Genomic DNA, 26,915 nt, shown 5'->3' with positions numbered 1-26,915 from the left:
AGGTAGAATCAACATGTTCTCTCATTGTTCTCCCGGCTCCCCGGGGAAGTGAGCTGGAGGCTGCTTCTTTCCCAGAGATTGCCTTTCAACCAGAAGGAAGCTGATCGAAGCAGAATGCTTTTGTTTTTCTCTCCTCTGTTAATGGGGTGTGTTCTGGGTTGGAGACAAGCGCTCGTCTGGGGTCCATTGCTACAATATTTAAACAGTTAAAACATCGTGATTCGGATTTGCTGAGCTCCTGTTCTTTCTCATAGCAGGAGAAGGAACATTAAGTAAACAGATGTCCTAATTATGTGAGTGGGTGTGTTTCCCTGATGCTTGGAATCGGTAGGGTACAATTACTAATGAATATTCTTATGATGTAGATGGTAAGCTTTAATGTATATTTTAGGCAAACTTAGGGAAACCTGTACTTAGACTTTAACAATCCCAGCATGGAGGTGAGCACCATCTTAATCATTGATTCATTTGATGGCCGACAAATCTTAGGTCTGCATTCAGCCCTGCTGCCTGACAGCCATACGCCTCAAGGATCCATTCAGTTCCTGAGATTAATTTCGCTCTCCAAGCGATGTGAGGTTTTTTTTTTTTTTTTTTTTTTTTTTTTTTTGTCAAAAGAACAGTGGAGAATTGCAACAAACCTGTAGATTCATTCCCGGCTTTCACAAATGCGCGTGTCATCCTAAGATGTGCCCTGAACTTTTCCGTTCATTTTGAAACGGGAAAGACAGGTAATTCTCCGATCCGGGCTGTGCTTTTGACCCACGATGGTTCGTAAAAGGTCTCAGATTTAGGGTGTGCCATCAAAGGGAAGGTTCGATACATCTAGAACAAAGAGAAACAGGTCTCCGAGACAGGACTGCAGGTCATAGCTGTTGAAGGGGGGATGGATGCTGGGCTTTTGCGTCTTCAGTTCGAATTCTTAGATTTTTATGCTTTAATTCCCAGGACTGATATATCCGGTGATGTCTCTTTAAAATGATTCCTTGCCCCCCCCAGTGTGATGTATGCTCAGTCAGCGGACGCCCAGGGAATGATTGGGTACAGTTGAGAGCATGAAAGATTGCAGCTCCTGCTTGAATATATCGAGCATTTCAAAAAAAAAAACGTTCATAGCCTACTTTCTATTTATGAAAAAGGTTCCTCTGAGTAAGACATACTTTAAAGGAGCTGCTGCTGGCAGACTCAGCTGAGGCATGTCCCGGGTCATGCCAGCATTCTTGGGCAGCAGTTCAGTACCCTACAGAGTGAAGCTGTACAGACTGGTTTTAAGTCAACCCTCCCTTCCTGGACCTTCTTGGCTCCATGGGGCCTGACGGCATCGGAAAGGTGGGAGTGTGATTTCCCCAGGGAGCAGGTCGCAGCTGCACAGCAGAAATGATTTGCTTAATGCCTAGCCGAGCAGCGCTGTTCTCAAGGAAAACTGTCAGCTCTGCTCATGTTTCTGAGCTATAGCCTTAAGTGTCTGACAGGCTCCGCCACGATTCTGAACACAAGAGTGTCACAGAGAGCCCAGACGGACACATGAAACCTGACAGCACAATCTAGGTGAAAATGAGCAACAGCTTGGGGGTGGCTGTAAATCACGTGGACTCTGCGGATGTGATTCTTTTTTCCCCCCCTTTCTTTCTATACCTTGAACATTTTTTTTTTTCTGGCGAGATCTCATGTCTCCCATGAGGTGATCCTGTGTGGAGCAGCACACACTGCTTTAGACCGCCTTGAGGCCTTCCCACTTCAGGCCACAGGGTCCTGCCTGCTGCCTCGATGTTCTTGACCAAAGCCTCTGTTGCCTTCCTGCTTCCTTCTAAATTCTGCGCTGAGGCTCAGCGGGCTCTAAATTCCAGACCACCAGACTCCAGTCCTTCAAAATACTGCACCTGTGTGCCAATGTTTGTTTTTCATTCCTGTGAAGGACAGTGGAGTTCTTGTCAGTATTTCCCCCACCCCCAAGCGGAACCATTTTCTCCTCGTGCCTGTCTTTGCCACCAAGAGAGCCTTAGTACTGAGTGGTTCAGTGTTATCCCATGCATCCTTGAAGGTCAAATGTCCCATCCCTTGATTCTCCTTGGTATGCAGGCAGCAGGTTCTTGGGAATGGTCCACCCCCTCTTCTGCTACTGCATTCAAGTTAAGTCTTGAGCCCTGTTCTCCTAGGCATACAGATTCTCCGACGGTCACTTTAGGAGTCCCGTCACAGCTGCTTGGTATGCAGTTGGCACTAAATAAGTAAATCATCTCTAGCAGCTTAGAAGACCCACAAACCAAACAGCTTTTCAATCAGGAAACCTCGTCTCCTATTTTGCAGCTCAGGGGCTTTACAATGAGCCGACATGGCTATTTAAATCAGCAAACATTTACATTTTTTTTAACCGAACATGCATTGATTTTTAAACTGGGTGGTTGAGAACGACATGGAAATAGACTTTTTATTATTTTGTTGATGATGATCGGCTTTTAAATCCCTGAGTAGTTTGGGAGGCTTCTGAGTGGCCCAAGTGACCTGCACTGCAGTAGTGGTGGGTGTGGCCACATGCACCATCGCTGATGGGCCATTCGACCCACCCTCTGTGGCATTGCCCAACCTCCCCAGACCCTTTCAGTACTTCCTACTCAAGGATGGAGTTACATTGGCCTCGAATTTTATATTAAACCCATCTGTGTATAGAAGTACATGGCAAAATGGCTGTGAAGATTTTGTGCTGCTATGGACTGTGTTCAGCTCATCTGGCAAGCTTAGGGCATTGGGAATTACACTGGCTCATGAGGTGTATTTAACAGCGAGGAGGCAAGATCAGTGTATCGGAGCCAATCAATTATTTCCGTTCTGCTCGGGGACAGAAAGACAATTCTATTCTCTAATAACGCCTCTATTCTGCTGACTTTGAAGAGAGAGAGAGAGAGAGAGAGAGAGAGAGAGAGAAAGAGAGAGAGAGAGAGAGAGAATGTGTGTGTATGTACACATATGTGCTGTTTACCAAAGATCTTTATCTCTCCTCATTCTAGTAACGGGAAAAGAGTTGACTAATACTCAGGAGGCCTGAGCGCTCATCTACTCTTGCTTGTAACGGGACACAGAGTCTCGCAGGGAGAACAACCAGATAGCACAGCAATCAGAGAGGTTCGCAAAGCAAAAGAAAAGATAATCAACAGGATCATGTCTTTCTGCAGTGCCTGAATGACGGCAGCTAAGTCATCTTCACGGTGGGATTTCAGGCATGCCTGGGAGAGGAAATGCCAGGCAAGCATTCTCTCCACCTTACTGTTAGCACCAGCCTGGTTTCGTTCAACCAAACCACCACAGGGGAATACACACAGTGACATTTCATGACCGTGCTTCCTGGGCATTCCTATAGTCTGCTGTGCAGGGTGACGTAACTGGATTAGATGAACTTTACCTACTCACGGTTCTCTCAGCTGGAAATCTGAGGCTAGGGGCCATCCAGTCAAATTCTGGATCTTACCAACCTGCAGACTTCTCAGGATGCTCACTTGACCGCTTCCTAGCCTCTGTCCCTGGCTAGCTCTCTGTCTTCCTCTATAATAAGACCAGCAGTCCTGCTGGTTCCGGATATCACCTCATGATCGTGTTTAATGACAGCCATCTCTTAAGAGCTATATCTCTACAACTTGGGCGGTAAACAGGACAAAATGCTGTCCATGACAGCACCCAGATGGATGTATGATCAGGATTCCAGCCTCAGGTGTGTGTCACAGGACACACAATAATGATGGCGTTCCGTCTATTCATGTGCTTCACTGAGCAGACGTGGTGCGGGGTGGAGATGAGGGCGGGTATCATGGGCGCCCAAGACGAGTGAATACTGGTTGTCTGGTGCCAGAAAGGTGAGGGAGCAAATTGTGCTTGGAGGAGGAGGTTAGAAAAGGATAGATGGAAAAGGAAAAGGACTAGTCTAGGTCAGTGTTAGGAAATTACATGTTTCCTAAGTGAATGTGGTAAGAACCTTCCAGAGACAGTGCAAGACAAGGAGAGGCTTGGAAAGTCCTGGTGTCTTTAGGGACCTACGCCTTGGCTTATATGTTTGGGGGTAGGATACCAGGGATGGATTGTGGCCAGGTATGACAGTGCCAGAAAGAACACACATGACTGCAAGTGTGTGTGTGTGTGTGTGTTTGTGTGTGTGCCTGGATGCCAGAATATAATGTTTGCAAGTTGGTCCTCTCCTTCAGCTGTGTAGGTTCTAGGATTAAACTCAGGGTAGAGTGTATCTTTACCTGCTAAGCCATCTTGCCAGGCCACACTTTCGTTTTGTGGAGACAAGTTCTTCCACCGGCCTGTACCTTGCTTTGTTTGCTTTTGTTTTTAATGTGGATTCTTGGGATGAAATTTAGGCTGTGGTCTAAAAATATGTGAGCCGTTATTTTGGTTAGAAACACCAACCAGGTCTGTGCTGTCTCATCATGTGTCACCTTGGCACACAAACCAGAGTTATCTGAAAGAAGTGAACCTCAATCGAGAGTATGCCCTCTCCAGATCCAGCTGTAGGGCATTTTCTTAATTAGTGATCAAAGGGGGAGGGCCCACCCCATTGTGGGTGGTGTCATCCCTGGACTGGTGGTCCTGGGTTCTATAAGAAAGCAGGTTGAGCAAACCATGGGGAGCAAGCCAATAAGCAACATCCATCCATGGCCTCTGCATCAGTTCCTGCCTCCAGGTTCCTGCTGTGTTTGAGTTCCTGAGTTCCTGCCCCTTACTTCCTTCCATGATGAATAGTGATCTTAAAGTGTAAGCCACACAAATCGTTTTCTCCCCAACTTGCTTTTGGGTCATGGGGTTTTAACATAGCAATAGACACCTTAACTAAGGCAAGATCTGTCCTTTAGGTCATGGCTCTGTTTCTTGATCATCCACATTTCATTAGAATTGGTCCATGCTGTCCACAGTCGGTGGTGACTTAGGGATGGTCCTTTGCGTGTTGTATTCAGTGATTTTTGTGTCAGATGGAGGAAAAGGAGGTATATATTTACAGTTCTATGAGCTAATGAGGCGCATTCCAGTGAGTGGGTATATTTTTTATGGAACTTCAGAAAGGTATTTTTCATTTTTTTTTTTAGTTCAGTTACCTTTCCATTCTATGAATGCCATATAATTTGCTGTATTTATGCTAGTTTTTAGTGGCTCCCATTATCCCTTCCCTCGCTCTTTATTTGCCCAACTGAAGCAGGCTAAGTACGTTATCTGTGAAAGTCATATTCCTCTCTTCTCTGATGAGGCTCAGTCATGTGCTCAAAGGCGTATGCATGTTTGCAGGGAAAGCAGAGCGTGTCTGTGTCCGGTGAGCTTCCCATGTTCTTAATAGCGCTAGCATTATGGGGTTTCTGCTCCAGGCCTATGGTTGTGTGTCTGGAAGGTTCTATGCTGTTTACTGAGGGGGAGAGGAGGCCAGCGTGCCCTGAGAACATCCACTGAGTAGTTAGTTGCATTGAACTGTCATTTCCATCCCTGTGCTTGGGTATTATTCTCGACTCCTCGCCAGGCGAGTCACCTCTGAAAGGCTTTTGTTTGGTGAGAGTGGTGATTTGAGAAGTGGCTCCCTGAGCGCAATCACGGGCTCAGAGCTTTGCTAGGCTGTAGGGGCCAGCTCTCCATCATCCGCAGGAAGAGGCGGTACATGCGCCGGAAGAGGCATTCCATCCACTAGAAGAGACGTTCCAGCCACCAGAAGAGCTGTTCCAGCCACCAGAAGAACTGTTCCAGCCACCGGAAGAGCTGTTCCAGCCACCGGAAGAACTGTTCCAGCCACCGGAAGAACTGTTCCCGCCACCGGAAAAACTGTTACATTTGCCAGAAGAGTTCTCCATCCACCGAAGAGCTGTTCATGGCCCTTTTACTTACCCATGTGCTTTCCTGATGAGGATTTTTGCTTTGATATTGCAGGCCACTTTTAATTTTTTTCACTTCCTAGTACCCGTTGTTCATATTACCTCGACAAATGCCATTAGCTCCACAGTTAGTGAAGTGAAGATGATTCTGTGTCTTACAAGCCCACACCCGAGAAGCAGGCATTCTCACTCCTTTCCCTCCTGTCTAATTTATAATGGTATCGTCTTGAACTTAACATTTGAGTTTGTTTTGATTTGATCCTCATCCCATGTGGGGGTGGGGTGGGGTGAACCAAGTGGGAGAGGTCCCATGTGCCATACCAATCATGGAGGTCAAAGGGCACTTGGTAGGCCCCGTTCTATCGTTTTGTAGATTCCCAGAATTAAACTCAGATTTTCGGACATATACAACAAGCGCTTTCACCAGCAGAGCTCTCTTTCTGGGTTCATAGGTTTCTATATTGTCTTTACCTGTAGTAATTCACAGGCCTTAGTTGTTGTTATGTTGGTTTTTTTGGTTTGGGGTTTTTTGTTTGTTTTTTTTACAAAATTTTATAAAATATTAAGCCCTCAGCATAGTCACTACCTTTTCAAAATCAAAATTGAAGTGGTTTTGCCCCTCTGGAGATTTATTATTATTATTATTATTATTATTATTATTATTAAAAAAAACAACTTGGAGAGATGGCTCAGCGGTTAAGAGCACTGACTGCTCTTCCAGAGGTCCTGAGTTCAATTCTCAGCAACCACATGATGGCTCACAACCATCTTTAATGGGATCCAAAGCCCTCTTCTGGTATGTCTGAAGACAGCTACAGTGTAATCATATAAATATAATAATAAAATCTCAAAAAAAGAAAACAGAAGAAACTTTGTACAGATTATTTCATATGTAGAAGCTCAGGGTCAGAGAATGTGTGTAGCTTTTAAAGTGCAACAAGGCCCTGGTGCAGTGCAGCCTCACAGGCCCTTCTCCACATCTGGAAAAGCCAGAAGACAGAATGGAATTTCTTTTCCTTGAACTTGGTGGCAAATTCTGACCTCACCTGAACCCATTTGGTAGCAAAACTCAGTCTGACCTTACGTGAAGCTATTTATAGTCCCATGTTTATCCTACATAGTGTGAATACTTGTGTGTTTTCCTGTGGAGATATTTTGCTTATGCGGCTCGAAGACGTGTCTGGGGACAGCCACACTGTCTGCATGTACCCTCTAAAGATCTGGAAAGGTCTGCACTCGGAGCTTACAGATGCTACAGTGAGTGGACAGGTCAGTTGAGAAGATTACCTGTATTATAAAAAGCTTGGCCTTTTTAAGATAAAAAAGTAGTAAGAAAAACTAAAATACTGTCTTGAGGTTCTTTTTTTTTTTTTTGGTTCTTTTTTTTCGGAGCTGGGGACCAAATCCAGGGCCTTGCGCTTCCTAGGCAAGCACTCTACCACTGAGCTAAATCCCCAGCCCCCTTGAGGTTCTTTTATTATTTGAAAATATTATTGTTGGTTTCGTGTGTGTGTGTGTGTGTGCCCACACATATTATTTGCAGGTACATGCGTTGCACACCCTACACATGTGGAGGTCAGAGGACAGCTTTTGAGAGTTGGTTTTTCTCCTCCAGCTTCTTTTGAAGCAGGGTCTCTCTTGTTTCTGCCAGTTCATGCGCTCTAGGCCAGCTGGCCCACGACCTTCTGGATGATTCTCTGGTAACTGCCTCCCATCTTTCCATAAGAGTGCTGGCTTGTAGAATGCCTCCTCAATGACTTTTCCTGTGAGTTCTGGGGACCCTCCTTAGGCCATCAGACTTGGACAGAGATCATTTGTACACACTGAGCCATCTTCCCAACCCAGGGTTTGAGATTCCTCCATATTTTGTTATTCACTGCCATCTCTCGAGGTTGTCCTATAGCACTTGCTACATATTTCCTCAAGGAAAAAAAGATGCAGACTTTAAGAGGAAGTTATTGTTTGACTGAATCCTTGGCCATACTTGCCAAAAAATTTAATGTTAATCAAATGCAGGTTAATTAGTTTTCTGTAATGATTGTACATCATGGCATTTTTGTCATGGTTTAGACGAAGTTCCCCGTTTTGATTCTTTAGTTTTTATTCTGTTTCTTTGGGTGAGACATCAGTGAGAAGGTGACATTCTGTGGTTCTGCTAACAATGTCAAATCTGGACATCTCATTCCATTCCTTGCTTCTCTATTAATTTGCCAACGCAGCCATTGCAACCCAGTGGGTTGGTCCTCCCACTTCAGAGGAATAATGTGAACAGTGCACACTGCTGTAAGTTGTGTTATGTCCGTCTGACAGATGCTAATGGACAGGACCACCTTAGCAGTATTCCAAAGGAAAGCAAAATTCTGCCTCACCAGTGACCCTTAGCACAAGAGGCATATCTACCATTAAGCTCAGAACACATGTGAACAAGCGGCTGTGGTGGACGGCCTCCATGCTTTACTTTCAACACAGAAAAGCTGTTTGTCTGCCATTTCCACTGTGCATGTCTTAAATAAGGTCTCACAGTGAGAAGCTCTTTGGTAGGCCTAGTGCATTGTTTGGTCCGCCTTTGTGCTAACCGCTCTCAACAATTATTCGTCTAGTAAATTACTATGCTAGTTATAAGGAACACGTAGGGAGAAAGACAGGAAATGAACATACAAATTAGACAGCTAATGATAAGCTAATTTACAAAACTGAGGGTTGGGGGGGGTGGCTCATTGGTGAAGTGTAGGTAGCACAATCAAGAGGACCTGAGTTGAATGCCCAGAACCTATTTAACAACCTGGATGTGGTTCTTATGCTTGTAATTTCATCATAGGGGAAAGGGTGACAACTGGGTCACAGGTTTTGCTGGTTAGCCTTTCTGGCCATTGAGAGACCCTTTTTATAAAAAAAAATGGTGTGTGTGTGTGTGTGTGTGTGTGTGTGTGTGTGTGTATAACACCTGAGGAGTAACATCCAAGGTTGACCTCAGACCTACATATTCACAGTCCATTGCATATTCACACATAACACATATATACCTGTACCCATGTGCATACACATAAGACAGCATCAACTGCTAAGAAGGAAACAAGATTGGGGCTTGCAGAAGGGACAATGTATTGAGTTGTTATAGCTTAAGGAAGACCTAACCGAGAAGGTGCTCTTAAATGGTTGGCTGAACCACCGCCACCAGAGGAATTCGGTCACTTGCCAACAGATGACACGTCAAGAGGAAGGCATTGCTTGAAAAGACTCTGGGATATTGGGGTTGGGGATTTAGCTCAGTGGTAGAGCGCTTGCCTAGGAAGCGCAAGGCCCTGGGTTCGGTCCCCAGCTCCGAAAAAAAGAACCAAAAAAAAAAAAAAAAAGACTCTGGGATATTTGGTGCTGAGGAAGGATAGCACTTGGCCTTAGTGACTCTCCCTGTTGGCGAGAACCTTGAGGATTACTTCCTACTGTGAAAAAATGAATTTCTTCCTCTTGGGGTTTAAGCAGGATCATCATGGTTTGGAAGGCAAAGACATATTTCTAGGAGTCAGTTGGGGATGCCTGACACCTGAGTAGGAGAACGTCTTGTGAGCTTTTGATGGACATGTGGATGGCGGGCCCTTATCTTGGTGCGTGTGCGTCCTTCTTGTCTATGGTTGGCCACCATAGGCTAAGTACAGCAAGGACTTTCCTGCAGAAACACATAGTCCTCAGCCCTCCATTTGGCACTTAACTTTCTCTTGCTGTATAGTCTACTCAGTAAGATCAAACCACAAATGCGTACATACACTAGAAACTGAAACCCTGAGCTGATGTTTATTTGTGACTGTTTCCTCAAAGAGTGGATTTATAGCTTCTGTAATTTTCATGAGTGTCCCTGCTCAGGGCATCTTGTTCATATTTAACACAAGCATTTCGCTTGCCCTTAATGAAAAATGAAGCAACCGAAGCAAATCAAAGTGATGCTTTGAGAAGTAGGTTGGATTCCACGTCCTTTGCCTGAGCGTGTCGTCGAATCCCCACCCTCTTACTTGCCTGATGCTAACTTCTTTATTCTTTGTGCCCAGTGATTTCGGCACTAGACAATTGGCAGTTTGCAAAGTTGAAAGCTTTCTTGGCTCTTGCCACTTTCTCTTGGCCACTCCACTTTCCTGTAGAGAGGGCAGCAAAAACGCAGGCATCGATCTCCACGGTCATCTGAATATTTGTGGGAAAGATTTTATGTGTAATCACAGGTAGGGAAGTGAACCAAACAAGTGTATTTAAATCAATATTTCTCAATAGCATCAACGTTTTTTTCTGAAAAGCAGAAGCTCTGCGGTTCTGACTTACTAGTCCCCATGCTACCCTTTTTTCAAAGATGTTGGTTAGAACAGAGATGGAGCGCCTCCTGCTACCAGCGGGGTTGTGTCTCTCAATCTGTTGTTTTCCACAAATGGGGAGGCGGAGGAAACAGCTTGGCTGCAGATATTTGAAGTTCCATGTTCTGACCCATTGAGCAAGGCTCACATCTACAACTGTTCTCTGTGTCATTAAGTTAGAAAAAAAAAATTCAACAGGATGTTTACGAAGCCGGAAGGGCAGTAGCAAGTTTTAGGACTCCAGCCATTGGGACGTCTTGAGAGATGGGACCGTTGAGAACTCCAGGCATGTCAATGTGTTTGAAATATACTGTCACCCTTCATCAGCGCATCAGTCCTTAACTGGGAATTTTTCACTATTTAGAGAATTTGGCTGTTCGAGGGTAATCTCTTGAACACAGCTAGGAATATGGTGTCCTGTGATATTGAGGTAAGAACTACAGAATCTTAGTTACTTAGTTTCTGACAGATTTCTTTTTTTTTTTCCTTTTTCTTTTTTTTGGAGCTGGGGACCGAAACCAGGGCCTTGCGTTTGCTAGGCAAGTGCTCTACCACTGAGCTAAATCCCCAGCCCCTCTGACAGATTTCTATTCAGTAGCGTACCTGATAACAAGGCTTTTGATATCAGATATTCTGTGTAAATGTCTTATAGGCTAATTTAGTAATTTTTGTTTGTCTGTCTTTGGAAAACAGACACATGTACTGTACTGATTATATTTATCTGCTTATTTTGAAGCTTTTCACCTTCAAGGCGAAGATTTGTTGGAAAGCATGGAAAGGGTTGGTTGTGCTGAAAAGAAATTCTCTGAATGTTGTGCTAGATGGAGCAGAGGCTAGACTCACACGTGTGAGCTTTAATTCTCGAGTCTCCAGGTAGTAACTGTTCAAGGACAGTCAAATTACAGGAATTTTCCAAGCCTGTGTTTCTGTGAAGTGAAGTTGCTTTTCTCTCCCTGGGGCCTTAATGTCAAACTTCTCCCTTAGTTCTCAGCCAGAAGTCGGCAGGACAAAGGGTCGATCTTGGCACTAGCATTAGAAGCATATGTAGAAGGAATGCAGATTCGGGGGTACAGGTTTAACTTCTCATCCCAAATGAGACGCTTTTGTTTATTTTTTGAGCCTTCCTACCATTTTATCCTTCTCCTGAGCATGGGTGTGATGTGCATGTATGCATGTGAGTTTTTCTCCGTGTGTGGGTGCATTTGTTTGTGCGTGCATGTGAAGTCCTGAGGGTGGCAACAGGGGTTCTTCCTGAATGGCTCTTCTACCATAATCTTTGAGGCAGGGTTTCTCAATCAAACCCAGAGCTCAAAGATCTAGTCTCACTGTCTGAGCGGATCCCCTGCCTCTGCCTTTTGAGGCTTAGGATTATAGTCGGACATCTACTCACCTTTCATCTGAGTTCTCGAGATCTCAAGTCTGGTTCTCTCACTTCTAAAGCACATTTTTAGGTGCTGAACCATCTCCTCGCCCCCACCTCTTTCCATGTTAACAAGCTCCCTCATCCTGCTTTCTTCGCAAATCAGAATGACTTGTTCCACTGTGGTAACGTTAATTTTTCTCCGTTGGCTTCATTCCTCCTCTACAAGAAAATCAGAAATTTGTCTTCCAATCTCTTTAAAAAAAAAACAATCTCGGGCTCAGCGTTTAAGAGCACTGACTGCTCTCTCAGAGGTCCTGAGTTCAAATCCCAGCATCCACATGGTGGCTCACGACCATCTGCGATGAGATCCGATGCCCTCTCCTGGTGTGCCTGAGGACGGCTACAGTGTACATGTATAAATAAAATAAATCAATCTTAAAAAAAAAACTCTTTTAGTTGTTTTAGAAAACTGTGTACTTACAGTCTCTCTAGAGAAAAATCTGCTTTGGGAACCCATTTCTAAGACCCATCGAGTTGTAAATAATCATCAAAGTTGGCAGAGAGATTATTAGATGTTTGCTTGACGTTAACGTCTGGTACTATGTGTCTGGTGTAGAATAATCGGTAGGTTAGCCCTGGATGTGAATTTTACACTTCAGTGTTGCACACGCAAGCCTTCCCTCTCTGTACCGTATTTAACTGGTCAGAAGGAAGGAAGGATAACAAGGTAAGATGCACTTCGACCTGGAGTTTCACCCGGGCTCTGGAGTCCCAGCGTGGAGAGGGAGGGCAGAGGAACCTGAGATGGAAACCAGGCGCTGGGTAATTCCCCACTGCCCTTTCTTTATTTACAAATCGTGTGACCTTGTGCCAACCCCAGGAATACCTGGCACGGGCCCGGGTGCCTATTTCAAACGGTTGAAGGAGGTACAGTTACTTTGTCACCATTTGGGGACCGCGAGCTAAGATCTGAGGGAACCTAACAGTCCCCATTGAGTTTTCTTAGATGACATTGGACAGAAACCACATTGTCTAACACCTCAAATGTAATGTAAATGTAGCGCTGGGTCCTCTTGCCCCTTGCGGATTTCAAGAGACAACGTTCTTCCAAAGAGATTGAGAGTAATAGAGTAAGAGGCGGGATTTAAGTAGTTATGGTAAGAGGCGGGATTTAAGTAGTTATGGTAAGAGGTGGGTTTTAAGATTGCTATGGTGTAGGTGAGATTTAAGGTGTCATGATGCAGGTGGGATTTAAGGCGTTCCAGTGTGCTTTTGGATGGGAGTACTGAAGAATATTTCCATCTGACGTCTCTGGTGTTGTATTGTCTCTAACAGATGTGCCGACACATCTTAGAGGTTGGATATTTTTATAATCGAGGTGCAAAGAAAACAAGGGAATATTTGCTAATCTTTCTACCTTTCAAGTAGAACGTCAGTTGTCATTCTATGATTATATCTATAAAGGACATGAAGAAACATCTTGGAATTAAAAATATACGCCCTAAAATAGTTATACAAAGAACGCCCTATTTAGTGATGAAGAAAGTTGGGTCCTTTCATGGAAGTCCTTGGTATAAGCTACTTTTTGCTATGACAAAATTTCAGAGAACAAAGATCAACCGAGGGAAGGGCTGGTTTATCCTGCCTTGTGGTTTTAAGGGCTATAGTCCATCATTGAGAGGTGGGGAGTGGTAAGGCATGAGGCAAGATGGCTGCTCCCATCTTGTCCTTGGGCCAGAGGCAGAGACATGAATGCTTGTTCTTGCCAGCTCTCCTGTTCCTAGTTTTGTCTAGTCTGAGCATCCCTACCTACATTTTGAGGTGGGCTTTTCTTCCTCAGTTGCACTCTGGAGTCTAAGTCCAGTCCAGTTGGCATGAAGGTCAGCCATTGTATCCCCTTGGGAACCATATGAGTGTTGTTTACATCCAGTTCTAAGTTTCCCTTCTGACTTTTCTCATCGTGACAAATGGCATAAGGTTTACTGTCATCACTATTTTAACCTGAACGATTCTGGTACCTTCACTTTATCTACAAAGTGTAGCTAAGACTGTCTAGTTATAGCTACCGTTTCTCTAACACTCATCCACAGCAGAGCCCAGTTTCCTTCATCCCCAGGCTCTGGCCACCAGCACTGCATTTCCTTTCTCCATGGTGTTAGCCTTTCTGGATACATCAAGTGAGTAGAACCACATGGTCTTGCAGTCCTGAGTTTGGCTTCTTGCCTTTGGGATGTTTTGTCCTGGTTATTTCTTGTTCATTTGAGTAACTCTCCGCTGTATCTACTGCATAAGTAACCTACACTCCACCTACCTAGTTATCCATTGATGCTAGGTGAGTCCTTTCTTCCCCCTGGCTATTGTAAGTAGAGAAACAGTGGACGTTACTGAATGGACTTTATCAAACGCCTGTCTTCTCTCTCAAGTCATTATTCTCTGTATGGCATTGCTGGCTGTGTAATAATTCTAGGTTCAGGTACTTGATGGCTGACAATCTTTTCTTCTTCAACAGGCCTCTATAGTGTGCTTTCTGCTATGTTCGTGTTTTAGTAGCGTATTACTCTTCCAGTCATTTAATATTTTACTTTTTTTTTTAGAAGTTTGTCAGGTAAAATAAGAATCATAAGCCAGTGTTTATGAGTATCGTAGAGGAGGGAATGTGTGTGGGAAACGCAGATACTAGTGCCACATGAATGGAGACAGGAACCCCTCCTGGAACGTTAGCAAACAGTACCTGATATACTCCAGAACATCACAACAAGGCAATAGACTCACTCCAACAGAATGCCCGAGGAGGACTTTGTACTTGGTACACCAGTGCCAGACCTGAGAGGACCACTCTCAATACAAACCATTAAACAATCTGGGTCTGATATCATGACCAGTGGTCCAGGGAAGAGAAGCGGACATCTGGTTGGAAGACAGATGGCGAGCCTTGTCACATCTGGCTTAAGACTTCTTCCAGAGAGAAATAATCAGAGGCTTGTGAGAGCCTATGCATGCAGGCAAGCAGTTACCTTTGCTGCCAGTGAAAGGCTCTCCTAGGGAAACCCTAGTGTTGGTTGTTTCTTATTTACTATGCGGGATGAGAACAAGCCTTTTAGCAGGTCTACAAAGAGCTTTCCGAACGACCAGTAGTGTGATTGACAGTTCCCAGTCCCTCCTTTGGGTCATTCTTTTTGGAGTCCAAACCAGATAAGTTACCTTCCTAGGAATTTCCATTATAGGCTACTGAATGTAACCGGGAGAAGGTTAACATCCAAATAGGTAATCATTAACTACCCTGCCATGCGGGAGATGCAGATGAACAGAAAACAGTGTCAGAAACACATTTGCTTGTGGATTTGTCCTCTTTTCCTGGGACCCAAGGGGTGTCCCCGAGATCTCAGCTTCCCAGACCTGATGACTGGGGTATTGTTTGTCTCCTTTCTTTTTTAATGGTGCTGCATCTCATTAAACCTCAGTAGGTAAAAAAACGACTCCCTAGTCCCCCTGGAGGAAGGGAGTGTTCCTCCACGGAGAACTTGCTGGTTTGGCCGTGCCTTACAAGACAAATTCATTCATTCAGGCCAGCCATTCAAAACCAGTCTCAATTTCAGATAAAAAAAAAAAAACAAAAAACCAAAAAAAACAATGTAGCTTTCCTCTTTGAGTGATCTTTAACTTTTCAGTTTATGTGTAGTCATAAGCAGGAGGCTCCCTGGTTTAGATTCCAGGAGTGTGTGTTTAATTACAACATAGACTTTGTACCCAAATCTTAAGAGTCCTGCTTTAGATGTGTTTGTTACAAAAACTTGATATAATTTTCTGACTGTTGCTCTTTACTTTATAGGAATTTGGGGTTTTTTTTGTTTGTTTGTTTGTTTTGTTTTGTTTTGTTTTACTAAAATAGTATTTCTGATGAAAGAAATAGCCAACTGAAAAGTGGGTTTCTTGTTGGGAACCCCAAGGTGGAAGCTGTTTATATTTTCTATATTTTCACTTCAAAATCATTTCCATTTCGAGTCATGGTAGTGAGATACCGTCACATGTACTTTTTGTAAAGCATGTCACAATTCGGAAAATTATGGTTCTTAAAAATAGTGTAACAAATAAATGGCATGTCTTAGGATTAGGAGAGCATCTACTTAGGGATGCAGAAAAAGCCTTCTCCCATATGCATCTTGAAACATTAAAATTAGGTGTCTGATATGGCTGTTATCTGTTGAGTGGAGTTTTTATACACGGTCTTAGGGACTGAAGCAAAGCCTAGGCCACCGAGGCAAGGGCTCTACCAGTGAGTTAGGTCCCTTGCTCTCTGGTTTTCCTGAGACACGGTCTCACTGTGTAGCTCCTACTGGCCATGCCTTTACTGTGCAACGCAACTGGCTTCAGACTTAGTCTTCCTGCCTCTGCCTACCTATCCCATGTTGAGGTTACAGGCATGTACCACCACTCAAGTGTGCCTTTGGTTCGTACATGGAGCTCATGGTGTGTTTTGGCTTGTCAGATGCTAGAAAAGGCAACCACTTTGAAGTGTGTGGACTCAAACGTGCCATACCGTTGCAGTGTCTGGAAGCTGGCCTGCAGTAAGCAGATATCTCTGTGAACAGATACTAATATCTGAGCTAGAGTTCAGTAGGCAAAGGGTTTGCCAGGCAAGCACAAACCCCAGAACCCCATGGTGGCATCAGCTTGTAATCCTAGCTCTGGGAAGACAGAGACAAGAGACTCCCCAGAGGTCAGTGGCCAGCCAGCATATCCTACTTGGTGAGCTCCAGGCTAGTGAAACATCCCATCATAAATACATGGTCGGCAGCACCTGAAGAATGGCAGTGAAAGTTGCCCTCTGACCTCCCTGACTGCACATGCAGACTTACAGATTGCATAGGTACACAGATATACTCATGCAGATACACACAGATATACACACAGGCACACAGAGATACACATAAATGTACACAGATACATACACGGGCACAAAGAGATACACACAAATGCACACAGATAAATACACAGACACACAAATATGCACACAGAGATACACACACACACAAATGCACACAGATACACACACAGACACACAGATATGCATGCAGAGATACACACTGATATACATGTACAGACCCACAGATACACACAAACACACAACACACGCATGATCCAAAGGGTGTAACTTTAAGGGTAAAACACAATGGTGTCTCCTATGTCGGCTCCTTTTGAATTTAGGGAAAGGGCTCCAGTTACTGAAGTTTGAAAAGGAGAAGACAGATGGAAATACAAGGACTCACCCAAGACCCATGAGACACTGGCTTATAGAATAGCGCCAATGCATGTGGGCTGCTGTTAATTTGACAAGACTCTCTGCAGAAGGCACCACTTGAACTGCGTGGCAAAGCCGATAGAAACACAGTAGAAGCGACAGCCATTATGTTCTAAATGATCAATGCTGTTAGATTTGATAACTATGCAAGGAAACTCTAGATGCTGTGTTGGGACTGATAATTTTTGTTTTGTTTTGTTTTGTTGGAGGCAAGGTTCTCTGTGTAGCCCTGGCTGTCCTGGAACTCACTCTGTAGACTAGCTTGGCCTCCAGCTCAGAGACCTTCCTGTCTCTTTCTCCCAAGTGCTGGGATTAAACGCCCAGTGACTAATAATATTCTTAAATAAGTACCTTAAGGCTGATAATAAGCCAAGAGATAACCAACCAGCAGGGTTTCCTGACCTCTGAATTCTGTCTTGTGTTTTGAGCTGAGTTTTGAGACGTTGTGAGTACACATGGCTGACTGGAACATCAGGCCTGAGCCTAGCCAGCATCTGGAATCTTTGCAGTGAATATGGAATCCACCCATCACTTGTCTGTCTGTCTCTGTCTGCCTGTCAGTTGGTCTGTCTATGTCTTTCTAGCACCTAACATTTGTCTGGCAAATTGTTCTATCTTTCATCTATTAACCCTTTTCTTATCACCTATCTACCTGTATGTCTATCATCGGTCTTTTCATGTTTTTCAACCCTTTTGATTATTGAAATGATAACTTCAGGTTTCACGTGTACCCTGTCTGCACACCCCTCACCAAGGCCCACTATAAAAGTTATTTGATAGCTGGTGGCACACATCACGTTCCTAATGGCACTGAATGCATTTCATGTAGTGAAAGGAAGAGAGAGAGAGAGAGAGAGAGAGAGAGAGAGAGAGGCCCCCATGAGCAGTGCTTGAGGGGGTTCAGTAGCTTCACGGGGACACTGAAAGTTTGCAATTCCAGATCAGCGCATGTCAGGAAGGTATTGATCTTATTAAATATGCAATATGGATAAATGAGTTCATTAAAGTGGAAAGCACATTTAACACATCCCAAATCCCCTCCTCTGTGTTGGGTCGAGTCTGTGAGATTTGCATTCCTTATTCCATTTTATTATTAAGTACTATTTTTTAAAAGACGGAAATTCTGGCTTCATTGCTTCACTAGTGACCAAGTCTGCACTCAGCCAGTGGCTGTGTGCCTGGCCCAGCCTTCCTACCGGTTAGAATCCAAAGCTTACTTTTCTCTGGTCTCTTCACCATTCCCTCATTGAGGAAGTTTGCCATTAGGTAGTGTAGTTAAATTTCAACCCCTGTAATTTGTCAGTGGGTACTACAATGAGACAAAGGAGGCAGAAATGCTTGCGTTAATGGATTTAGCAGAACAATTCCATTCTTACATTTTATGACCTCATGCTTCAAATAGCCAGGATATTACAACCAACTATGTTCTTAACAATACCCGAGATGTCACCCGTTCGGAGCTCATGATCATCGGATGGTTGCAGTGAGTAAATCTGCTGTGTTGCAATGCCACAGCAGATTCACCAGGTGCCCAAGATCCTTCAGAAAAAAAACCATATGCTCGAATTTGGTAATTATATGGATTACTTTAAAAACTAACGGTGTTTATATTTATTGTTGTAATGACGGCGTTTTGTTGAGACCTAGCATATGCACAGTTTAGTTAGTTGTGAAGTCTCAGCCGTGGATATGCGCAGTGCTCTGCATTCCGTCTCATTAAATACTTAGTTGAGAGCGCAGGAATTAACTTACATTTTATAATTATAGGATAGGAGATATGAAAAGACTCAGATTTATAATTGTAGATTAGCAAGAAGGGAATATGAGAGTTGTATATTCTCAGTTCTCAGCAGAGTCCCTCCCACGTCTTGATGTCTCCGAGGCTGGAGTGCATCTAAAAATCTATACATTCTCACCCTTACTGACAGAAGGCACAACGGCGGTGGCAGCTGATGCTCTCGGCTTGTGTGCACACAGACTTGGGTGTCACTCCCAGTAGCGTGATTGTCCTCTCTCAGAGCTTCAGACAACACTCTAAGGGCCCTTTGCAAGGAAGATCTACATACAGCTGCAAACAATTCTGACGCCAGTTGTGTATCCTGTCAAGAGGTGCGATGTCATCGCCCGTCTCGGTGGATCAGAGCCAAAGCAGGGCTTGGCAGCAAGGTTAAGCATTAATGACCCGGAAGAGCAAGATCCTGGGTGGGATGGTCTAACAGACAACGCTGCCAGTCACTTCCCTTTAACTTTTCTGTTCAGTCGTGTGTATGAAGGCCACGTGATTAAAGTCTATGTATAAACCAGCCAAATAAAAAATTCAAAATGAACAGATTTGTTCTCTTGTTGTAGTGACATCGTGATGGTTTTATTTTAATTCTTTGTGTTAGTTCTAAAACGGTATGCTGGGAGAGAAATCCATTGGAGAGGTGATTAGGCACAGGACTGAGTGATTGAGATTTCAAAATGAAATTTAAAACTTGTGGCTTATTATTTTCGTGACTCCAATGAGTAACTTATTAGTATTTAATCTCAGCTGTATGCTATAGTAATCCTGTACACACATATACACACATGACTATCACCACCACCACACACTTTTCTCTTTATCATGTAAAGAAAATCCATATTGTAGTCTTGGTCAAAATATATAGTTGAATAGATCAGAAATGTTTAAGTTCTGTGCACAGAAATTCCTTAAAGGGGACACTATGAGACCTGTCCTAAACTGTGGACTTATGCTGTAACCATCACTCCCAAGTAGACACTGGATTGTGTCTATTTTTAGCACGGACACAAAAGGTGTACAATCCAACAAATGTGTAAAAAGAAATCAAATGCAGACCCCCCCCCCAAAAATTGCCAGTTTTGAAAGTGCCAAAGAACCACAGAGTCAGGTCACTGCTCCTAAGACCCAGGGTTGTGTAACATGTTCTGCTTTCTTGTTAGAGGTAAGAGACATCTACCTGGTGTTGGGTTGATACTGGATATCTTCTATCTTCTCTTCATCGTATGTTAGAGTAGATTTAGTATTGGAGGCAAATACACTTTGTCACAGAATAAAAAGAGACAGCTAGATAAACATTATAAATTATGCTTAATGTTTTAGACTTTTGAAATTCACATCCTTTCTCTACTCTTTAAAACATATGAACACACACAAACACACACACATGCACACACATACATGTACTCACACATAAATGTGCATACACAGACATGTAGAGACACATTCAAATGCACACATACATACATATACATGTGCACATACATGCATCCACACACCCCCACAGACACGCATATACTCGCATATATACTCAAATACACACACATGCACACTCATATACACTGATATATACTCATTCTCAACACAAACACACAGACACACATGCACACTCACATACACTGACACATACTCATGCATGCACACACACTCAAAGACAGAGACACACACATGCAGGCTTACATACACTGACACACTCTCACACACACACATGCACACTCACATACACTGACACATACTCATGCATGCACACACTCTCATGCACACACACTCAAAGACAGAGACACACACATGCAGGCTTACATACACTGACACACTCTCACATACACACACACACATGCACACTCACATACACTGACACATACTCATGCATGCACACACTCTCATGCACACACACTCAAAGACAGAGACACACACATGCAGGCTTACATACACTGACACACACACACACACACACATACACACACACAAATACACAGGCACACAGCTTTTCTTTGAGTCCAGATCTCAGTGTTTAGTTCATGCTGCCCTTAATCTCTCAAACCTCTTCTCTTTGTCTCCGAAGTCCCAGAGTTACAGTCACGAGCCACCATGCCATATTTTATTTCCTTTTCTCTTTCTATGTCAAAATGGCATAGTAGCCTGAAAAATTTTAGAGTTCATTTATCTGTAAGGGGATTCCACACAATAATAATGTCTTTTACAGGGAAGAAACCTCTTAAAAGCTATTTAACTATCTTCGTTAGCTCAGCTTATTAATCTATACAGATATACGATATAGGTATACTTACATAATACTTTGCCATCCTATGATGAGAATAAACAGATTTGGTATGCCTCCCACATGGCTTGCTCTCAGCTCTGCAGGTAGGTGATCTTGTTGTTCATGGGATGGTGGATCACTGAATAGGTTTGCTATTTTGTGGAGGGAATTCGCAAAAGCAAAGCTTCTTTAGAGAAAGTACTGTTGCTTATTTCTCGTGAGTGAGGTCCCATGTCCTCTACTCCTCCTCGGTCACCGGCTCCTTTACAGGAACCTGTGCAGTCAGCCCGGAGCAACACGCCCCCTAGCGTCCCATTCGGAACCCACAGCTTTCACTGACAGCCCGGCTCACCTGGAGGCTCCTCGAAGAGCACCCAGCTCTTTATCAAGGTGCCGTCTGGGGATGCCTTACCTTACTGTTTTCTTTTTATTTGTTTGTCTAAACGTCAGGCATGAAAACAATACGGAGATTTGATCTGGAAACTTTTTCCACATAAAATCCCCATTCTCCTTAAACGAATAAGAAAAGTGTTCACCCTCAACAGACTCCAACTTCAGTGCCAAATTGGTGAGAATTCTGGGACGATTAAAATATTGTTTTTTGTGAATGTAGTCGTGTATTGATGAGTTTAAAATGGCCATAATAAGCATTAATTCAACTAAGTTTCTAAGTATTAAGGATACCATTAGACTTTGCCCTGATATGGATACAAGACAAGTGGCCTTTATATACACATTATTTGAAAATAAAGGGACAGGGAGACATAATATTGACAGTCTGGAAAAATAGGAGTGAAAGAGTAAACCATAATAGGCGCTTCTCTCTGTCCTACGTATGACAATATTTGGTTAGCTGGGTCACTGCAAGTGTCTCTTATTTGTAACTGAGATTTTCTTTCTCCTCTAATTCCCTTTGGAATTGCAAATGCTCCTGGTGCTGGCTTTGAGGGACCAGACCGGGCTGCACATCTGTGCTATGTGAACAACTGATACAGTGTAGCAAGGTGTGGATTGAACAGAAGCATAAATTCTTTCAACCTCAATTTTCTTATCCATAAAAATAGGGGATAAGGACAGGGGGAATTGATTAACCAGTGAGGTGTTCACAAAGCCTGAGGGCCCAAGTTTGATTCCCTAGAGGCCATGTTAAAAAAAAAAGCCAGACATAGTGATTCGTATTTGGAATAATCACAGTACCAGCGAAGCAGAAAGATGAAGAAAAACCTGGGGCTTGATGTCCAACCAGCTTAACGTACAAGGTGGGTTCCTGACAAATGAAAGTATGTGCAGCCTGCCCCTGCCCCCCAGATAAACGTCACAGGCAGGCACCTACATGCGCTCACACACAGGCACAGGCACACACATGAGCTCATGTAAAAAATGGTGGATAAGATGATGTTCTGTTCATATCAAGATTACTGCAAGACTACAAGGGCCCTATAGCCAGTGGTGGGGGTGCATGCACTGTGGGAGGCAGAGTCAGGCAGATCTCTGTGAGTTCAAGTCCAGCCTGCTCTACATAGCTAGTTCCAACAACACTCAGGGCTGTACAAAGAAACCCTGTCTAAAACAAAACAAAACAAAACCAAAACCAGAAATGACCTCATGACTGTAAAGTGCTTCCTGGTTGGAAGCTGTTGTATGTTAGTATGCCGGAGTTGGTTGTTTGTTTGGACACAAATCTAGATATATTTTGGAAGAGAAATGTCAATTGAGGAATTGCTCCTGGGACATTCTCTTGATTGGTTATTTATGTGGGAGGTGCCAGGCCACTGTGTGCCATGCCACCCTGACCTGACAGTTTTGAGTTTCACGAGAAAGCAAACTGAGCAAGCCATGGAGAGCAATTTAGCAAGCAGCATCCCTCCATGGCCTCTGCATCAGCTCCTGCCTCCAGGGTCCTGCCCTGACTCCCCTCACTGATGCAACCTGAGAATCCTAAGCAGATAAACCCTTTCCTCTCCAAGTGGCTTTTGGTCATGGTGTTTTCCATAGCAGTGAAAACCTAATGAAGACCGTCAGTGTTGGTGTTAAGTTACTAAACTGATCTTATACTGTAGTATTTTAAGAGTGAGCTGTACTCGAGAAATGGAGTGGTAAATGATTACAACCGATAGGATTTAATATGCCCTACTTAACCAAAGTTTATAAGTAAAGGGGGTCAATAAATAAAGACCTGGGCCTTTCATGAACCGACTTAGAATTTGACGGGAGGTATACAAGAATAGGCTTGGGATTGATTGATTATATAAAGCAGGTTGGTATTGATTAAAAACATGCATTATCAGCTGTTATACATATTCTCACTGGATGCTTTCAAATGTGGACTTTGGGAAATTTTTCTCTGGGGAAGAAAAATGTGAACTTTCCCTCAAGGTGAATGGCACTTATGCAATTTTAAAGGTGTTAGGTGTTCTCTCTGTAGAGCTTTGCAATTTTAACTGGTCGCCTCCACTCAAAGAAAGCAAAGTGTGGTGCCTCTTTTTGTTTTCCTTTGTTTGGAAATCAAATAAAAGCTAGTGGCTTCACTCTTACTGCCTCTGCGTCCAAAAGCAGGCTTTTGTAATATTCTTTGAAGTTTTAAAACACAAGTGCTTGCTTTTGTGCTTCTTACATATTCCTATACGTAAACTATTTGTTTGTGATGGGCTCTCTCTGTATTGCTTAGACTGACTTTGAACTCCCAGCACCAAGCAATCCCTTGCTTTGCCTTGAAGTTCCACAAGCCTCCTTGTAGGCATTTTAAGTCTTTCTGTGTGTGTGTGTGTGTGTGTGTGTGTGTGTGTGTGTGTGTATGTGTATGTGTGATGCATGTATGTGGTGTGTGTAATACATGCATGTGGTATGTGTATGTGTGTGTATATGTGATGCATGCATGAAGTATGTGTGATGCATACATGTGGTGTATGTGTGTGATGCATGCATGTGTGTGACACATGTATGTGGTAGGTATGTGCATGTGTGATGCATGCATGTGATATGTGTATGTGTGATACATGCATGTATGTGTGATGCATGCATGTAGTATGTGTATGTGTGATGCATTCATGTGGTTGGTGTGTGTGTGTGTGTGTGTGTGTGTGTGTGTGTGTGTAGAGGTCAGAGTTTGATGTTGCCACTTCTTCCCCTGACTGGCCCTCAACTTTCCATTTTGAGACAAGTCTCTTTCTGAACCTGAATCTCGTCATTCCCTCCAAAGCAGCTGACACATCCCCCCACCCATATCTACCTGTTCCTGTCCCCTCCGCACTGCAGTAGAATCCCTTGCCTGGCTTTATTATGGGTTTGGGAGAATCTAAACTCAGCTCCCCATGTTTCCCAGCAAGCACTTCACCTACATAGAAAAGTTATTTCTATGACAACAGAAGCTATATAAAAAATCCAGTAGGAAGCTTTAAATGGGCAATGATGGATATTACTGTGGATGTACTCTTTTACCAGCGTGAGCACTAGGCCAGGGAAATGCAGTCACTGTCTAAAATCAAGGCATGACCTCTGAAAGACAGGGTGTGACTATGGTCAAGATCACTCGGACGGCGAGGGCGAAGATATTACCTGCTTCCTTCAGCGCTCAGTTCTGCAGGAGATCAGATGTTAAATGCTTACCTCTGACTGTCTGAGGGATTTAGTGGCTGTGTGCTAATCATTTTTTCTGATTAACAGATGCAAAGACCCATAAACACTGGTCACAAACACTTAGACTTTTAAAAGTATCCTATACTATGTAGCACCATGTGTTAGCGTTGAAGACGATCAAGGCAGAGGTAGAAATGATAGCGCTATTGACCACATGCTAGTTTGTTATCCGTACACGTTGTTTTGGATTTAAAAATCTCAGTGTCATCGTGGCGGGGAGCTGCCTCGTAATATTTCCATGTTTGTAGCTGCCATTTAGAAACACCTTGACATTCCCTGTAAAGCTGTTATCTTCTAAGAGAAGAAATTGCTAACCTGTCAGAGCGGGGGTGGGAGTGGGGGTGTGGTGGGGTGGGGAGAGGTTCTTAAGGATGACTGGGTCCTGGAGAAGAATGGAAAGCAGGGTTTTAGCCCAGGTCTCAAGAAAAGGAAAGCAGGCTTCCCTCAGGGGTGGAAAGTGGATGTGACTCAGTTGACAGACCCCTTATCTGTGCACAAAGTCCTGGCTTCAGTCCCTCGAACCTCATAAACTGGGCTCGCTGTTGCTGGACTATTATCTCAGCAGTCAGGAGGCAGCGGCAGGAGGACTTAAGTCCAAGTCCCTCACTGTGTAGCTAGCTGTGTAACAGCTTGGAATATGTGAGACCCCGTCTCAAAAAGAAACAAACAAAACAAAACACCCCCCCCAAAGCAAAAAACAACACCAAAAAAAACCCCCACAAAAAACAAACAAACAAAAAAACCCAACAAAACCAAAAGTAAAAACCAAAACAAACAAAAAACCCAATACTTTTCAGATTTCATAATCACCATTCGTCCCTCTTCTTTATGCCTCAGAAATCTTCATGGTGTTCTTATTTCAAATTTGCATGGAATGGTGGCACAGCCAGATTGTCCCTTGCATTGCTGGGTGGTGTCACAGAGAGCGCTGAAATATGACGGGGCTTTGTTCCCAATGTTGTTGACTCACCGAGCGCTGCGTGGCTGTTTCTCTTGGTTCTGACTTTTTCTACACAGCGATGCTTTGTTCTTCCATGCAGCATGGGCCAGAACGAGGACCCGTGTCTTTGAGCGCTGTGCACACTCAAATCCAGGGCTCTAGCAAATTCACACTGTGTATGCATAGCTGGCAACTCGTCTGTGGGGTGGTTTCTTGATTACTGCTTTTGCTGATGCTATAAAATACTCAGTAAAACTACTTCAGGAGGGATATATTTTGGCTTACAGGTTTGAGGGTACAGTCTGTGATGGTAGGAAAAACATGGCGGACGGAGCATCAGCCATGTGGTCACATGACATTCATAGTCAAGAGCCGAGATCCGCAAACGCTGTTGCTCGCCTTGGTTTTCTTTTCATGCAGTTCAGGTCTGCAGTCCACGGAATGCTGCCACCCACATATGGACAGGGTCTTCCCAACTCTTGTTAACCCAATCTAGATCGACCTTACAGGCCCTGCCCAGAGATCTTCGTTCTAGATCCTCGAGTTGACAAGATCACCCACCATACATCCTAGACATGGGAATCTGGGGGAAAGATAGGGACGCTCAAAAATCCCACCTTCTTGTCAGCCATGCTATACCCACAGTCCTCCCATCATGCAACGGTCTCCCGTCACTGTCAACGTAAACAATCTAGTTTACTCCAGTCATGTGTTTTGTTTTGTTTTTCTTCAGTTTTTCTGCGCATTTTGATTTAATGATTTATTTTTGTTTCATGTGCCTTGCTGTTTTGCCTGTATATATGTCTGTTTGAGGGTATCAGATCGCCTGCAACTGGAGCTACAGACAGTTGTCAGCTGCCTTGTGGCTGCTAGGAACGGGGCCTCTGGAAGAGCAGCCAGTGCTCTTAACCGCTGAGCTGTCTCTCTAGCCCCAGAATTTGAAGACAGCATGGACCCTTGTGGGCTGTTTAAAACAGGTCGTTTTTCTGGAAGGTCACCTTACTGGCTATTGGATTTCCCTGAAAGCCATGATATGGGCCGTGCTCACGTGGGGGTACGTATAACCTTTGGGTTCTTGCCCTACATTTTCCTGGCTGGAATTGGGTCAGATGCCAGTCTGCTGGTGGGTGGGCTCTCTGCCTGCTTACGTCATAAACAGACCCTAGTGTTCACCTTCAGAAAGCTGAGATTCCAAAGGCCGGAATGAATGAGCCACCTCTCTGTGGTCCTCCCCTCTGGTCATCCACTTGATTGACCCCGTCTGCTCCAAGGCCGCTCTTGGGAAGAATGGAGGAGGGAGCATTACATCACGCTCAGTGTTGTGTTTTATAAGAAAGAGAAAGAAGGAAACCAGGGATATGTTTGGTGGAGAGGCACGGTATGGTGAGCTGGAAGTAGGTGCCTCTGTGGGGCCATGCTGAGGTATCCCTTCTCCCCGAGGGAGCAGCCACACAACG

At 44.0% G+C, this 26,915-nt stretch overlaps 1 protein-coding gene and 1 long non-coding RNA gene across 10 annotated transcripts in view; both read left to right on the top strand.

Moving 5' to 3' along the window:
• Positions 1–26,915, top strand: part of Ank3 (ankyrin 3) — a 623,484-nt gene that overhangs the window by 140,178 nt on the left and 456,391 nt on the right. The window lies entirely within an intron of this gene.
• Positions 2–26,915, top strand: part of LOC134483899 (uncharacterized) — a 29,089-nt gene continuing 2,175 nt past the window's right edge. The window contains exon 1 of one of the 2 annotated variants that reach the window (XR_010061088.1): positions 2–26,852. This is a non-coding gene — a long non-coding RNA (uncharacterized LOC134483899). The other variant, XR_010061087.1, reaches the window with a different exon arrangement.

The sequence above is a fragment of the Rattus norvegicus genome, chromosome 20 (assembly GCF_036323735.1).
Source record: "Rattus norvegicus strain BN/NHsdMcwi chromosome 20, GRCr8, whole genome shotgun sequence".
Classification (NCBI taxonomy): domain Eukaryota; kingdom Metazoa; phylum Chordata; class Mammalia; order Rodentia; family Muridae; genus Rattus; species Rattus norvegicus.
This window is presented reverse-complemented; position numbering and strand designations above follow the sequence as displayed.